A 15,365-nucleotide genomic window follows, 5' to 3' on the forward strand; every position below is an offset into this window, starting at 1 on the left:
TCTGACACAGAGCTAATGGACTTGAAAACATTGCTTGATCATAAGATAAGTGAAGCTACAGCTCTCAGTGTACATGAACGTATAAAACTACAGGAAGTGTTATCCAAATATTTACAAGTTTTTACCAAACGATTAGGTGTTATCAACACGTATGTGTACAAGATTGAAGTTAAGCCTCACAAGATCTTCTACCACAAGACATATAACGTACCGTTATCTCAACGACCTGCTGTGTGGCAAGAACTAAAACAAATTACAACATAGATTATAAGTAGTATAGAAATTATCATTTCAGCGGTTCCAGTGACGCAGTTGAAGACAGAAGAACTTTTCTTTCAACGCCGCGGCACCACCGAGAAGACTGAATATTAAAGTAAAATTTATGATTACGTAGCAGTGAATGATATATAAATTTTTCACGGAACATTTGTGACTGTAGGTACCACTGACTTGGTATGACACCTGACGAACCGACAGACGTCATCTGTGAAGCGATCTTTTACTTCGAGAAATAGATTAGACGCACATCTCTCAGCAAGAAAAGCATCTACCAGTAGCCAAGGCCACACATACACTCTACACACACGCACAAAACGCGAGGAATCGAACATTTTCTCTCTCTTACTATTTTGAATATTTATTGAGTAGTGAAAACGCCTGGTCTTGCCTACTGATGTAATGAATGTTGTGTCTAACCTATCTTAATTTCAGATGACATCACAAAAAACATCGATAATATCCCAGCAAAACCGCTAAAGAGGATGTAAATATCTGCAATTCATGTAATCAAATGTGACACAATGTAATAACCTATAGCGATGTAATGATGATGTAAACATGTTTATGTGCAACTGTATTATGTTTATACTAAGAAAATATGTGACGTGTGTATGTATAATTACTTTTTTTTTTTTAACTGATGTATCATGTAAAAATTTGAACAAAACGAGTGCCAAAAAGACATTGCATAGTGAACCTCTGTTCACGGACATTAACGAACATTACTAACTCTGCAACTACGCAGAAACATATGTGAAGGAAACGGTTAATGCCATTCATTATGCATCGTACCTATGTAAACGCGATAAACGATTTCCTTGATTAATAACTACGAACATTTAGGTGAGCTATATTCAGCAAAAAACTGAAATGTGAAGTTCATAATTCGTGCATCGTCTAGTGACATTACTACAGTACCTAACTTCAAGATGTTAACTGGATTAAATGGACACATAGTGCCTGACCAGAAAACAACACGACGGGTGGAAGAATTTTGGTTGGAACTTCAGGGAATGAAATGTTCTCGAAATGTGACGGACACTCTTACCTGGACTGTCCAAGGATCGACGCCAGCTATGTGCCGTCCGAGGTTCTGCAACCAAGCTTCCACGGAATGTAAAAAACGAACTGCACGTGGACCAATTACTCGACGGGTCACGTCTGATCTGTAATAAGCAATGGTTTTACTCACAACGAACTGCATCACAACGACTATAATGGAAATGGGAAATGGACACGCTTATGTATTAATCACGTTGTTATACAACGATGTTACTCTGATCAAAAAAACTTTACCACGACGATACTAACCTGTAAAAAATTATTGTGCAGCAGATGAATATGAACTGTGATAACGACACGATGTGTATAGGTCAACGCACCTGAAACATACGGACATTTTTCTTTGAAGTATTTCAAAACAATACTATGTAACTAAAAACATTCAACAATCTAAGTTGTATTGTGTTATAACGAATATTGTAAATTTAAAACTAAGTTACCTGTCATAGAATGTAGTCTTCATATGTAATCTTGGTGGAATATTTTCTTTGTGCAACGACTAAGAAATGCGCGCGCACACGAACAATATGAACTGCAATACTGTGCCGCGTGATCTAAATTTACGAAATAACGGCAGTGCCGTAGTTACACAGACGCTTCTGCGCATGCGCGCACTCTGTTTTGCCAACATAAGAACTTTTTCGGCGCACGCGCGTCATTCAAATTTTGTATATAATATACAGTATAATGTAAGTCATGTAAATAGTTGTAGATAACTTAGATTTTCTTGTGCCTTTAGGTGAATTGCTCGCCTGCAGGTGTGTCCTTTCGCCTCGCAATTCAGGGGGCAATATAAAGGCACATTTGCATGCCGTGCGTGAGTTTCCTCGGAAACGCGAAATCTTAATTAAATAATTAATCTGTGAGAAATAAATAAAGCCTATGGCACAGAACTGCAGCGCTGTGTCGCTGATAAAACAAAAGCACAATTACGTTACTCGTATGTTTGATTAAGAAAAGAGAGCTCTGGTTGAAGTGGTGCGAGAAGCACGTATTTTTAGTTTTATTGACTGGCACACCGCCATATTTAATGTTATATAAGATCACTGCGAGTTGCAATCTTACTAGGCACTCGAATCTGTAAAGAATTTATATTTATGAAAGTAAGTAGAATTATTTAACTGTAGGCTTATTCGTTGAATATATCTGATTTAACTAACTGTGTAAACTTTTTATGTTTAGTAGACAGTCACCTCTGTACGACGTATTGACATGGCTGGCAAATTATTCTAATATTGAGATTTAGATTTGAGTCCGCACCTACTGCAGCAGTCTTTGGAAACGATGTAAATACGAAGTCCGATTATTTGAGTCTTATTTCACGGTCAACTACGAATAACATTACATTTACGAAAAAGCCATTGTCAAGCGTCTGATACCGAATAATTAAACGTCACGCAAATATTAAGTACAACCAATCACTATCATACAATAATACATAATTAATATTTTATTTTATTTTATTTTATTTATTTTATATTGGCGACTGCGTGTTGGACTTGTTATTTTGTCATTTGTTACACTGTTCTCTTTGTTTCATGTGAAAAATTAACTTTCTGGACCTGGACGTGAATGTATGAGAAATAACAAAGATCTGAAGATATTTTCCAATTCTAAAATTTTGCGGGAAGACGCAATGAAGCTTCCAGCAAAATAAGGTAAGACGCAGCATCTTTGCATTGGCAGGCTTGACCAGACGCATAATTCAGTGTATTAGCTCTTCAGTAGATTCTGTAGTATTTCTTTCGCGCGTAGCAGTTTTCAGTGATAAATTTCATTCTCAGTACTTTTCCTTAAACAATAACTTCTGCAACAATACCAATACACGAGTGTACGATATGGCCGACTTCTGTACGATACGTTGTAACATGGACAGCAGCCATTAACAATAATCCCATATTCAGTTTACATTTTTAAATTAACAAACAGCCATTGTTGCTACGAGCGGTTCATGCTCAACTGCATTTTATTTTAAAACCAGTGTCAAACATTAATTTCTTGAAATATATATCACGTGTGGCATGGTCATAACTAGAAAACAATACGCAAAGATGGAACAGCAAAGACATACTATTCAGACGCAATCCGACTCGGACGAGAGACAAATGTTAGAAAATGACTTTACGATAGCAACCGGTAGTGACGATTCATCAAACATTGACGCAAGTGTTGACGAAAATTTTGACAATAGGCCTCCCACCACAAAAATTTCAAAGTCTCAATCAGAGCCCATGTTAATGCATGACGTCACGTCTAATGACGCGGCGGGGGCAGAGACCTTGCAAACGGTAAACATTGCCGACATGTTACAAATGCTAATGAAACAAAACGCAGAAAATATGGCAACCTTAAAGACACAAAATGAACAGTTAAAGACACAAAATGACTGAATCAAATCTGATCTCATAGCACTCAAGGGATGTAATGACACTTTATGTAAGCGTGTGGAACTTATAGACGCCACACTGACCAAACAGATGACTGAACTCAGTACTAAATTTTCCCAGCTTAATACCAGACAAGAAAAGACTACAACTGACGTAGCACTTTTACAGACACAATTAAAAAACCTTAATGTCACGTGTGAAGCTCTTACTGAACAAATTCAAACATATCCTTCAGTACACGACAACCTTGAAAAACGAATTACTGACGTACAGAATAAATTTGACAATGTTGAACAACACCTGACTGACATATTACAATCTGATGCCACAGCTCATTTTCAAAATATTAATAAAGAATTTCATGATTGGGTAGTCAACAAAGACAAACATTTTGATAGATGCTTACGTGAAAATTTACCAACAATTGTGCACGACTCCGTAGCGCAATACATTACTAATAACAAACAGCTGATCAGTGACGCAGTACAATCCGTCACTGCACCCATGAGACAATTCACCGATCGACCACAGTCTGAATGTAACGAAAATATCAGTCAAAATGCACAGTTCAGGAACCAATATACATTCGAGTATGACACACACATACCGCACACGACAAACACACAAGAACAAAACACACCACGACTACAACACATACCACGATGTGCAAACACAAACACAAGCTATTATCATGGTAAACCACAGCAACATTATCGTAATTACTCGTCAGCTGGACATAGCAGTAATTACAGTTGGACAAATCCATATCATAATGCAAAGGAAGACGAAAGCTTAATGAAACACAGGCAATTTCAGATTTTTATCCCAGAAAAACGAACCATTCATCCGGTGATTTTTCTCAAATCTTTTAGTAACGCATTTCCACGCACTTGGAGTGACCGGAAAAAGATTTCATATATTGTCGGTTACATCCAAGGCGATGCAGCTGTCTGGGCATACAGTCAAGCTGACGTATGTACCACGTACAGTGAGTTTGAGCGTGCTTTTCTGAACAAATTCTGGTCGCAATCCGTTCAGGAGCGACTCAGAAGACAAATTTTAGAACCTGAAACTTTTAACAGTAAAAATGGTAACTTACGCAGATATTTTGAAAAATACTTGAACATGGGACACTTTTTAGACGAACCAGTCGCAACGCGAGATATACTCCGTGCGTTGAAGGCCAAATTGCCTTTCAACATTAAAGAAAAACTCCTACATATCCCGGATGACGATTCAGATTATTTTTTAACAGCTTTAGATTCGGTTGACATGTTACTTGAAGATCAGCGCTTCGCGCGGCAAAACAGCAGCCACAATGTTTACACTAGTGGTATGCAAAACATGCAGGCTTGCCAACACAATTCTGGCGCGCCCACAGTTGGATACGCGGTACGACAAAAACAGCAAACTCACATGCCGTCTCAGTACGGAAATCAAAATCAACACGCGTATTCCAATACAAACAATAGTGACAACAGTAATAACATTTCATGCGGCAATCCATACAAAAGGCACCGCGGTAATAACTACAACGGTAACAACGGATACAAAGGTAATAACAAAAACACAAACAGAAATAGAAATAATAATAACTACGAGCCAAGACAGCATCAAGGTTGGACTCGTAACGATCAGTACTTTCATTCAAACTCTGCTTTACCACAGCAGCCACCAGGACAAAATTGGAGCATACCTTACGACCGACAGGTAAGTTATAATGCGCAACAGCAACAACAACCGCAAAAGTTTGGAGATCATAATAGGCAATATCCGAATGTGAATATAATAGAAATGACACCTGATGCACAACCCCAATCTGTGTCAGTACCTAGTACAAATGATAATCCAACAAACTAGAAACAGTCACTACTTTGCCCCAGGTCGTGGCTGAAGAATTCTTGGGGGCCGACTTCAATGTTAATCAGTTATTTGACACCACAATTGAACAACAAAATATTGATGTGCCTAATAATTCTAAACAAAAGCTACCTGTTTTATTTATAAGATACAACCACAATGACAATATATCAGATGAACTTTTACAAGACAGTACACAACGTCGTTTAAACACAAATGAAATTGTTTTAGCATCTACTACTGGTGTAGTAGGTGGGATTCCAACTACTATTATCTTAGATACAGGTGCAGCTGTGAGCGTTTTGTCTTTTAATTTCTATAAAAAGATGTGTGAATTGGAGCCTGTGCCTGAGTTTCCTGCCCAAAACTGTAAAATAACTACCGCTCTAGGTAATAAGTCATGTGGGGTTACAAAGCAAGTTTTTGTAAACGTTAAAATAGGTAATGGAACCGTACAATGGCCATTCCTGGTTGTACAAAACCTTGTGACAAATTGCATATTAGGAATAGATATTATGAGCGAGAAGGACTGCATTATAGACTTCTCCAAAGGTAAATGTATTTTAAATGATAAAGGCAGTGTAATTATTATTGATTTGGACAGGAGAACTCTAAAGCATGACAAACACTGTACAGGGTACAAGGTTCAGTTAGTACTTGACAAAGACATTCAAGACATGCAAACACACTCATCTGACACAGAGCTAATGGACTTGAAAACATTGCTTGATCATAAGATAAGTGAAGCTACAGCTCTCAGTGTACATGAACGTATAAAACTACAGGAAGTGTTATCCAAATATTTACAAGTTTTTACCAAACGATTAGGTGTTATCAACACGTATGTGTACAAGATTGAAGTTAAGCCTCACAAGATCTTCTACCACAAGACATATAACGTACCGTTATCTCAACGACCTGCTGTGTGGCAAGAACTAAAACAAATTACAACATAGATTATAAGTAGTATAGAAATTATCATTTCAGCGGTTCCAGTGACGCAGTTGAAGACAGAAGAACTTTTCTTTCAACGCCGCGGCACCACCGAGAAGACTGAATATTAAAGTAAAATTTATGATTACGTAGCAGTGAATGATATATAAATTTTTCACGGAACATTTGTGACTGTAGGTACCACTGACTTGGTATGACACCTGACGAACCGACAGACGTCATCTGTGAAGCGATCTTTTACTTCGAGAAATAGATTAGACGCACATCTCTCAGCAAGAAAAGCATCTACCAGTAGCCAAGGCCACACATACACTCTACACACACGCACAAAACGCGAGGAATCGAACATTTTCTCTCTCTTACTATTTTGAATATTTATTGAGTAGTGAAAACGCCTGGTCTTGCCTACTGATGTAATGAATGTTGTGTCTAACCTATCTTAATTTCAGATGACATCACAAAAAACATCGATAATATCCCAGCAAAACCGCTAAAGAGGATGTAAATATCTGCAATTCATGTAATCAAATGTGACACAATGTAATAACCTATAGCGATGTAATGATGATGTAAACATGTTTATGTGCAACTGTATTATGTTTATACTAAGAAAATATGTGACGTGTGTATGTATAATTACTTTTTTTTTTTTAACTGATGTATCATGTAAAAATTTGAACAAAACGAGTGCCAAAAAGACATTGCATAGTGAACCTCTGTTCACGGACATTAACGAACATTACTAACTCTGCAACTACGCAGAAACATATGTGAAGGAAACGGTTAATGCCATTCATTATGCATCGTACCTATGTAAACGCGATAAACGATTTCCTTGATTAATAACTACGAACATTTAGGTGAGCTATATTCAGCAAAAAACTGAAATGTGAAGTTCATAATTCGTGCATCGTCTAGTGACATTACTACAGTACCTAACTTCAAGATGTTAACTGGATTAAATGGACACATAGTGCCTGACCAGAAAACAACACGACGGGTGGAAGAATTTTGGTTGGAACTTCAGGGAATGAAATGTTCTCGAAATGTGACGGACACTCTTACCTGGACTGTCCAAGGATCGACGCCAGCTATGTGCCGTCCGAGGTTCTGCAACCAAGCTTCCACGGAATGTAAAAAACGAACTGCACGTGGACCAATTACTCGACGGGTCACGTCTGATCTGTAATAAGCAATGGTTTTACTCACAACGAACTGCATCACAACGACTATAATGGAAATGGGAAATGGACACGCTTATGTATTAATCACGTTGTTATACAACGATGTTACTCTGATCAAAAAAACTTTACCACGACGATACTAACCTGTAAAAAATTATTGTGCAGCAGATGAATATGAACTGTGATAACGACACGATGTGTATAGGTCAACGCACCTGAAACATACGGACATTTTTCTTTGAAGTATTTCAAAACAATACTATGTAACTAAAAACATTCAACAATCTAAGTTGTATTGTGTTATAACGAATATTGTAAATTTAAAACTAAGTTACCTGTCATAGAATGTAGTCTTCATATGTAATCTTGGTGGAATATTTTCTTTGTGCAACGACTAAGAAATGCGCGCGCACACGAACAATATGAACTGCAATACTGTGCCGCGTGATCTAAATTTACGAAATAACGGCAGTGCCGTAGTTACACAGACGCTTCTGCGCATGCGCGCACTCTGTTTTGCCAACATAAGAACTTTTTCGGCGCACGCGCGTCATTCAAATTTTGTATATAATATACAGTATAATGTAAGTCATGTAAATAGTTGTAGATAACTTAGATTTTCTTGTGCCTTTAGGTGAATTGCTCGCCTGCAGGTGTGTCCTTTCGCCTCGCAATTCAGGGGGCAATATAAAGGCACATTTGCATGCCGTGCGTGAGTTTCCTCGGAAACGCGAAATCTTAATTAAATAATTAATCTGTGAGAAATAAATAAAGCCTATGGCACAGAACTGCAGCGCTGTGTCGCTGATAAAACAAAAGCACAATTACGTTACTCGTATGTTTGATTAAGAAAAGAGAGCTCTGGTTGAAGTGGTGCGAGAAGCACGTATTTTTAGTTTTATTGACTGGCACACCGCCATATTTAATGTTATATAAGATCACTGCGAGTTGCAATCTTACTAGGCACTCGAATCTGTAAAGAATTTATATTTATGAAAGTAAGTAGAATTATTTAACTGTAGGCTTATTCGTTGAATATATCTGATTTAACTAACTGTGTAAACTTTTTATGTTTAGTAGACAGTCACCTCTGTACGACGTATTGACATGGCTGGCAAATTATTCTAATATTGAGATTTAGATTTGAGTCCGCACCTACTGCAGCAGTCTTTGGAAACGATGTAAATACGAAGTCCGATTATTTGAGTCTTATTTCACGGTCAACTACGAATAACATTACATTTACGAAAAAGCCATTGTCAAGCGTCTGATACCGAATAATTAAACGTCACGCAAATATTAAGTACAACCAATCACTATCATACAATAATACATAATTAATATTTTATTTTATTTTATTTTATTTATTTTATATGTCTACTTTACCTGTTTGCGACTCTAAGCATTTACATAATGGCCTAAGTGTGTAAGTGCACAAAGTTGCATTGAAATCCGCTGTCTTTTGGGTACTTCAGCATTTTTGTCATTGTTGTTGTTGTTGTGGTCTTCAGTCCTGAGACTGGTTTGATGCAGCTCTCCTTGCTACTCTATCCTGTGCAAGCTTATTCATCTCCCAGTACCTGCTGCAACCTACATCCTTCTGAATCTACTTAGTGTATTCATTTCTTGGTCTCCCTCTACGATTTTTACCCTCCACGCTGCCCACCAATACTAAATTGGTGATGCCTCAGAACATGTCCTACCAACCGATCCCTTATTCTGGTCAAGCTGTGCCACAAACTTCTCTTCTCCCCAATCCTATTCAATACTTCCTCATTAGTTATGTGATCTACCCGTCTAATCTTCAGCATTCTTCTGTAGAACCACATTTCGAAAGCTCCTATTCTCTTCTTGTCCAAACTATTTATCGTCCATGTTTCACTTCCATACATAGCTACACTCCATACAAATACTTTCAGAAATGACTTCCTGACACTCAAATCTATACTCGATGTTAACAAATTTCTCATCTTCAGAAACGCTTTCCTTGCCATTGCCAGTCTACATTTTATATCCTCTCTACTTCGACCATCATCAGTTCTTTTGCTCCCCAAATAGCAGAACTCCTTTACTACTTTAAGTGTCTCATTTCCTAATCTAATTCCCTCATCATCACCCGACTTAATTCGACTACATTCCATTACCCTCGTTTTGCTTTTGTTGATGTTCATCTTATATCCTTCTTTCGAGACGCTATTCATTCCATTCAACTGCTCTTCCAAGTCCTTTGCTGTTTCTGACAGAATTACAATGTCATCGGCGAACCTCAAAGTTTTTATTTCTTCTCCATGGATTTTAATACCGACTCCGAATTTTTCATTTGTTTCCTTTACTGCTTGCTCAATATACAGATTGAATAACATCGGGGAGAGGCTACAACCCTGTCTTACTCCCTTCCCAACTACTGCTTCCCTTTCATGTGCCTCGACTCTTATAACTGCCATCTGGTTTCTGTACAAATTGTAAATAGCCTTTCGCTCCCTGTATTTTACCCCTGCCACCTTTAGAATTTGAAAGAGAGTATTCCAGTCAACATGGTCATAAGCTTTCTCTAAGTGTACAAATGCTAGAAACGTAGGTTTGCCTTTCCATAATCTTTGTTCTAAGATAAGTCGTAGGGTCAGTATTGCCTCACGTGTTCCAGTATTTCTACGGAATCCAAACTGATCTTCCCCAAGGTCGGCTTCTACCAGTTTTTCCACTCGTCTGTAAAGAATTCGTGTCAGTATTTTGCAGCTGTGACTTATTAAACTGATTGTTCGGTAATTTTCACATCTGTCAACACCTGCTTTCGTTGGCGTTTGAATTATTATATTCTTCTTGAATTCTGAGGGTATTTCGCCTGTTTCATACATCTTGCTCACCAGATGGTAGAGTTTTGTCAGGATTGGCTCTCCCAAGGCCGTCGGTAGTTCCAATGGAATGTTGTCTACTCCGGGGCCTTGTTTCGACTCAGGTCTTTCAGTGCTTTGTCAAACTCTTCACGCAGTATAGTATCTCCCATTTCATTTTTATCTACATCCTCTTCCATTTCCGTAATATTGTCCTCAAGTACATCGCCGTTGTATAGACCCTCTATATACTCCTTCCACCTTTCTGCTTTCCCTTCTTTGCTTAGAACTGGGTTTCCATCTGAGCTCTTGATGTTCATACAAGTGGTTCTCTTATCTCCAAAGATCTCTTTAATTTTCCTGTAGGCAGTATCTATATTACCCCTAGTGAGATAAGCCTCTACATCTTTACATTTGTCCTCTAGCCATCCCTGCTTAGCCAATTTTTGTCATATATTTTACTTAAATATTTTGACGGAATGTGAATTTGTGTCAGATAATGATTATGGGAGGGTTATTGATTTTTGGTTCTCTGTGGATCCTCTCTTTCTTTTCCCGTTGAATTGTAAATAGTTAAGTGTTGCCGGCCTGGTGGCCGAGCGGTTCTAGGCGCTACAGTCTGGAACCACGCAGGTTCGAATCCTGCCTCGGGCATGGATGTGTGTGATGTCCTTAGGTTAGTTAGGTCTCAGTAGTTCTAAGTTCTAGGGGACTGATGACCTTAGAAGTTAAGTCCCATAGTGCTCAGAGCCATTTGAACCATTTTTTTAGTTAATTGTTAAACACATGTTGGAGTCCATCATTAATACATATTTCAATTTGGAGCGTTGAATGAAATGTAATGCCTCCACCTTTGTTTCTTGTTTTTCTATGCGAACATTTTAATACATCAAACTCATAAATAATACATTAATGTGTTCTTTAATTACAAATATTTAATTTCCCACAATATTACTTCAGAACGGAGTACAGTTCTACCAATGATGAATTAGTTTTCAGAAGATGCTACGGAAGAATTCGACACTTTACGGAACCAGTCTGTCACTGTCATATTAAATTCTTCATCAGATGAATAATGATGTCCCGTCGACCTTCCTTTATCATCGGAGACAGACAGAAGTCAGACAGCACAAAATCTGAATGGTATGGGGCAAGGCACATTATTTTGAGCTTCACCCTCTGAAATTTTGCTCGAGTAACATGTGAAGCGTATAGTAAGCTACAGTGTCAGACTTCACAGCTCTGTGATGTAAAACTCTGAATTGATTAATTACTGTTCCATGTTCCAGAAAATCAACCATTGCTTTCCAAAACAAGATCGGATAATATTTTCATCTTAGAAATGTGTTCTGAGTTTATTTTCTGGGGCGTGCCTTTGTGTCGATATTCCATTGACTGATATTCCTCCTCCAGTTTGCAGTGGAGTAGCTACCTAAACGTTGAGGTCCTATTAAAAATAAAAGCAGAAAGGCCTTATTAGCCTTCATTCTAGACATGAATTACTGCAAAATTTCAAATCTGTAACCGTTCACATAAAACGCCAGTATCCGGGGAAACCGCAGTGAAGAAGACTTCCGATAAACAAGCGAAGCAATCTAAATTTTCTTGTGAAATGCCGTTAATAATTGCAGTTTCTCTCTGACTTACATGGCTCCAATCCTAAAAAAGTAGGCCATTGGTTTGCACAGTCAACTCAGTGGTTCCTGTCACATCAACACTATCACCACAAATAGCTTGCATCTGTGATGTACTTGTACTTGGGGTGCGAAACTGCCCCTAAAGGCGGGTGAATCAGCAGCAATTATTTATTGGCATGAGAATGCAATGGAAACCATAGCATTAAAGACACATAGTGTGTTTCCACATTACATGTGGCCTGTAACTGAAAATGTGTTATGATGATCTCTCCATTGGTAAAAGATTTCGGAATAGTCCCCCATTCGGATCTGTGAGACACGACTACTAAGGGGTAGATGACCAACAGCAACATATTTAGTAACTAACGAAAAAATAACGTTCTACGAGTTGGGGAGTGGATTGTCAGAAGCTTGAACTTTGTAGGGAAATTAGAAAATCTGAAAAGTGAAATGCAAAGACTCAACTAGATACAACAGGAGTCAGTGAAGTGAAAAGGAGAAAGGACAAGGATTTGTGGTCAGATGAGTACAGAGTAATATCAACAGCAGCAGAAAATTGTATATGGGAAGTAGGATTCGTTATGAATAGGACTGTTGGGAGAGTGTAAGTTACTGTGAACAGTTCAGCGATAGAGTTATTCTCGTCAAAATCGACAGAGCAAACCGACGCCTACAACAACAGTTCAGGTACACATGCCGATGTCGCATGCTGAAAATGAAGAGATAGAGGAAGTATATGAGGAAATCGAAAGGTTAATACAGAACGTAAAGGGAGATGAAAATCTAATAGTCATGAGTGACTGGAATACAGTTGTAGGGGTAGAAGCAGACGAAAAGGTTACTTGAGAACACGGACTTGGTACTAAGAATGAGAGAGGAGAAGACTACTTGAGTTCTGTAATAAATTTTAGCTAGTAATTACGAATACTCTATTCAAGAATCACAAAAGGTGAAGGTATATTTGAAAATGGCCGGGTGATCCCGGAAGATTTCAGTTAGATTACATCACGGTCTGGTTGTGGTTTGAAAGTCACCTACTGGATTGTAAAGCTTACCCTGGAGCAGATATAGACTCAGATCACGATGTAGTACTGGTGAAGAGTGGGCTGAAGATTAAGAGATTATTCATGAAGAATCAATATACAAAGAAGTGGAATACGGAATTAATAAAAAATAGAGAGATACGTGTTATGTTCTCTAAGGGTATAGATACAGCAGTAAGGAATAGTTCAGTAGGCAGTTGAAGGGGAATGGACATCTCTAAAAAGGACAGTCATAGAATTTGGAAAGAAAAACATAGGTGCAAAGATGGTAACTGTGAAGAAACCATGGGTAATACAAGAAATACTTTAGTTGATCTATGAAAGAAGAAAGTACAAAATGCTCAAGGAAATTCAGGAATGCAGAAATACAAGCTACTTAGGAATGAAATAAATAGAACGTGCAGCTAAGCTAAGACGAAATGCCTCCACGAAACATGTGAAGAAATCCAAAAAGAAATGATTGTCGAAAGGACTGACTCAGCATGTAGGAAAGTTAGTGGTATCATTAAAGGTGCAACGGGAATTCCACTGTGAAATGCAGAGGAGAGATCGGATAGGAAGAAGGACTACATTGAAGGCCTCTATGAAGGTGAAGATTTGTCTGGTGTGGTGGAAAAAGAAACAGGAGCCGATTTATATGAGATACAAGATCCAGTAGAATCAGTATATAAGAGAGCTTGGGAAGGACTTAAGATTAAATATGGCAGAAGGGATATTTAACATTCCGTCAGAATTTCTAAAATCATTGGGTGAAGTGGAAACAAAACGGCTATTTAGTTGTATTTAGTTGGTGTGTAGAATGTATGAGTGTGGCACATACGATATGACTTTTGGAAAGTTATCATCAACACAATTCAGGAGTCTGAAAGAGCTGACAAGAGCGAGAATTGTGGCACAATCAGCTTAGCAGCCCATGAATCCAAGTTGTTTACAAGAATAATATACAAAAGAATGGAAAAGAAAACTGAGGTTGTGTTAGACGACAATCAGTTTGGTTTTTACTAAAGGTAAAGGCGCTCGAGAGCAAATTTTGATGTTGCGGTTGACAAAGGAAGCAAGACTAAAGGAAAATCAAGACACGTTTATAGGATTTGTCGACCTGGAGAAAGCGTTTGACAATGTAAAATGGTGCAAAATGTTCGAAATTCTGAAAAAAAATATGGGTAAGCTGTAAGGAGAGACGGGTAATAAACAATACGTATGTACAAAAGCCAAGAGTGGACGGCCACGATCGAAGTGCTCGGATTAAAAAAGTTGTAAGTCAGGGATGTAGTCTTTCTCCAGTAGTGCTCAGTCTGAACATCGAAGAAGCAATGATGGAAATAAAAGAAGAACTACAGGATATGCTGAATGGAATGAACAAAATAATGGTACAGGATATGGATTGAGAGTAAATTGAAGAAAGACGAAGGTAATTAGAAGTAGTAGAAATGATAACAGCGAGAAACTTAACATTAGGATCGATGGTCACGAAGTAGATGATGTCAAGGAATTCTGCCGCCTAGGCAGCAAAATAACCAATGACGGACGGAGCAAGGAGGACATCAAAGGGAGACTAGCACTGGCAAAATGTTCATCTCTGGCTAAGAGATGTCTACTACTTTCAAATATAGGCCTGAATTAAGGAAAAAATTTCTCAGAGAATGTACGTTTGGACCACGGCATTATACAGTAGTGAAACATTGACTGTGGGTAAACCGGAACAGATAAGAATCGAATCATTTGAGAGGTGCTACAGACGAATGGTGAAAATTAGGTGAACTGATAAAGAATGAGGAGGTTCGGCGGCGAATTGGAGAGGAAATGAACATGTGGGAAACCTTGACAAGGAAAAGGGACAGTATGAGAGGGCATCTGTTAAGACATGTGGAAATGACTTCCATGGTACTAGAGGAATCTGTAGACGGCAGAAACGGTAGAGGAAGACAGAGATCATAATAATTCAGTAAATGTTTGAGGACATAGGTTCCAAGTGCTGTTGTGAGATCAAGAGGTTTGCACAGGGGAGGAATTAGAAGCAGGTCGCATCAGACCAGTTAGAAGAGTGATGACAGAAAGAGAAGAAGAATCGTACTGATGGTCCTATTCTGCAGGATCTGCAGGGTCCCATTCCCTACATAGTAACAAC

The sequence above is a fragment of the Schistocerca piceifrons genome, chromosome 5 (assembly GCF_021461385.2).
Source record: "Schistocerca piceifrons isolate TAMUIC-IGC-003096 chromosome 5, iqSchPice1.1, whole genome shotgun sequence".
NCBI lineage: Eukaryota > Metazoa > Arthropoda > Insecta > Orthoptera > Acrididae > Schistocerca > Schistocerca piceifrons.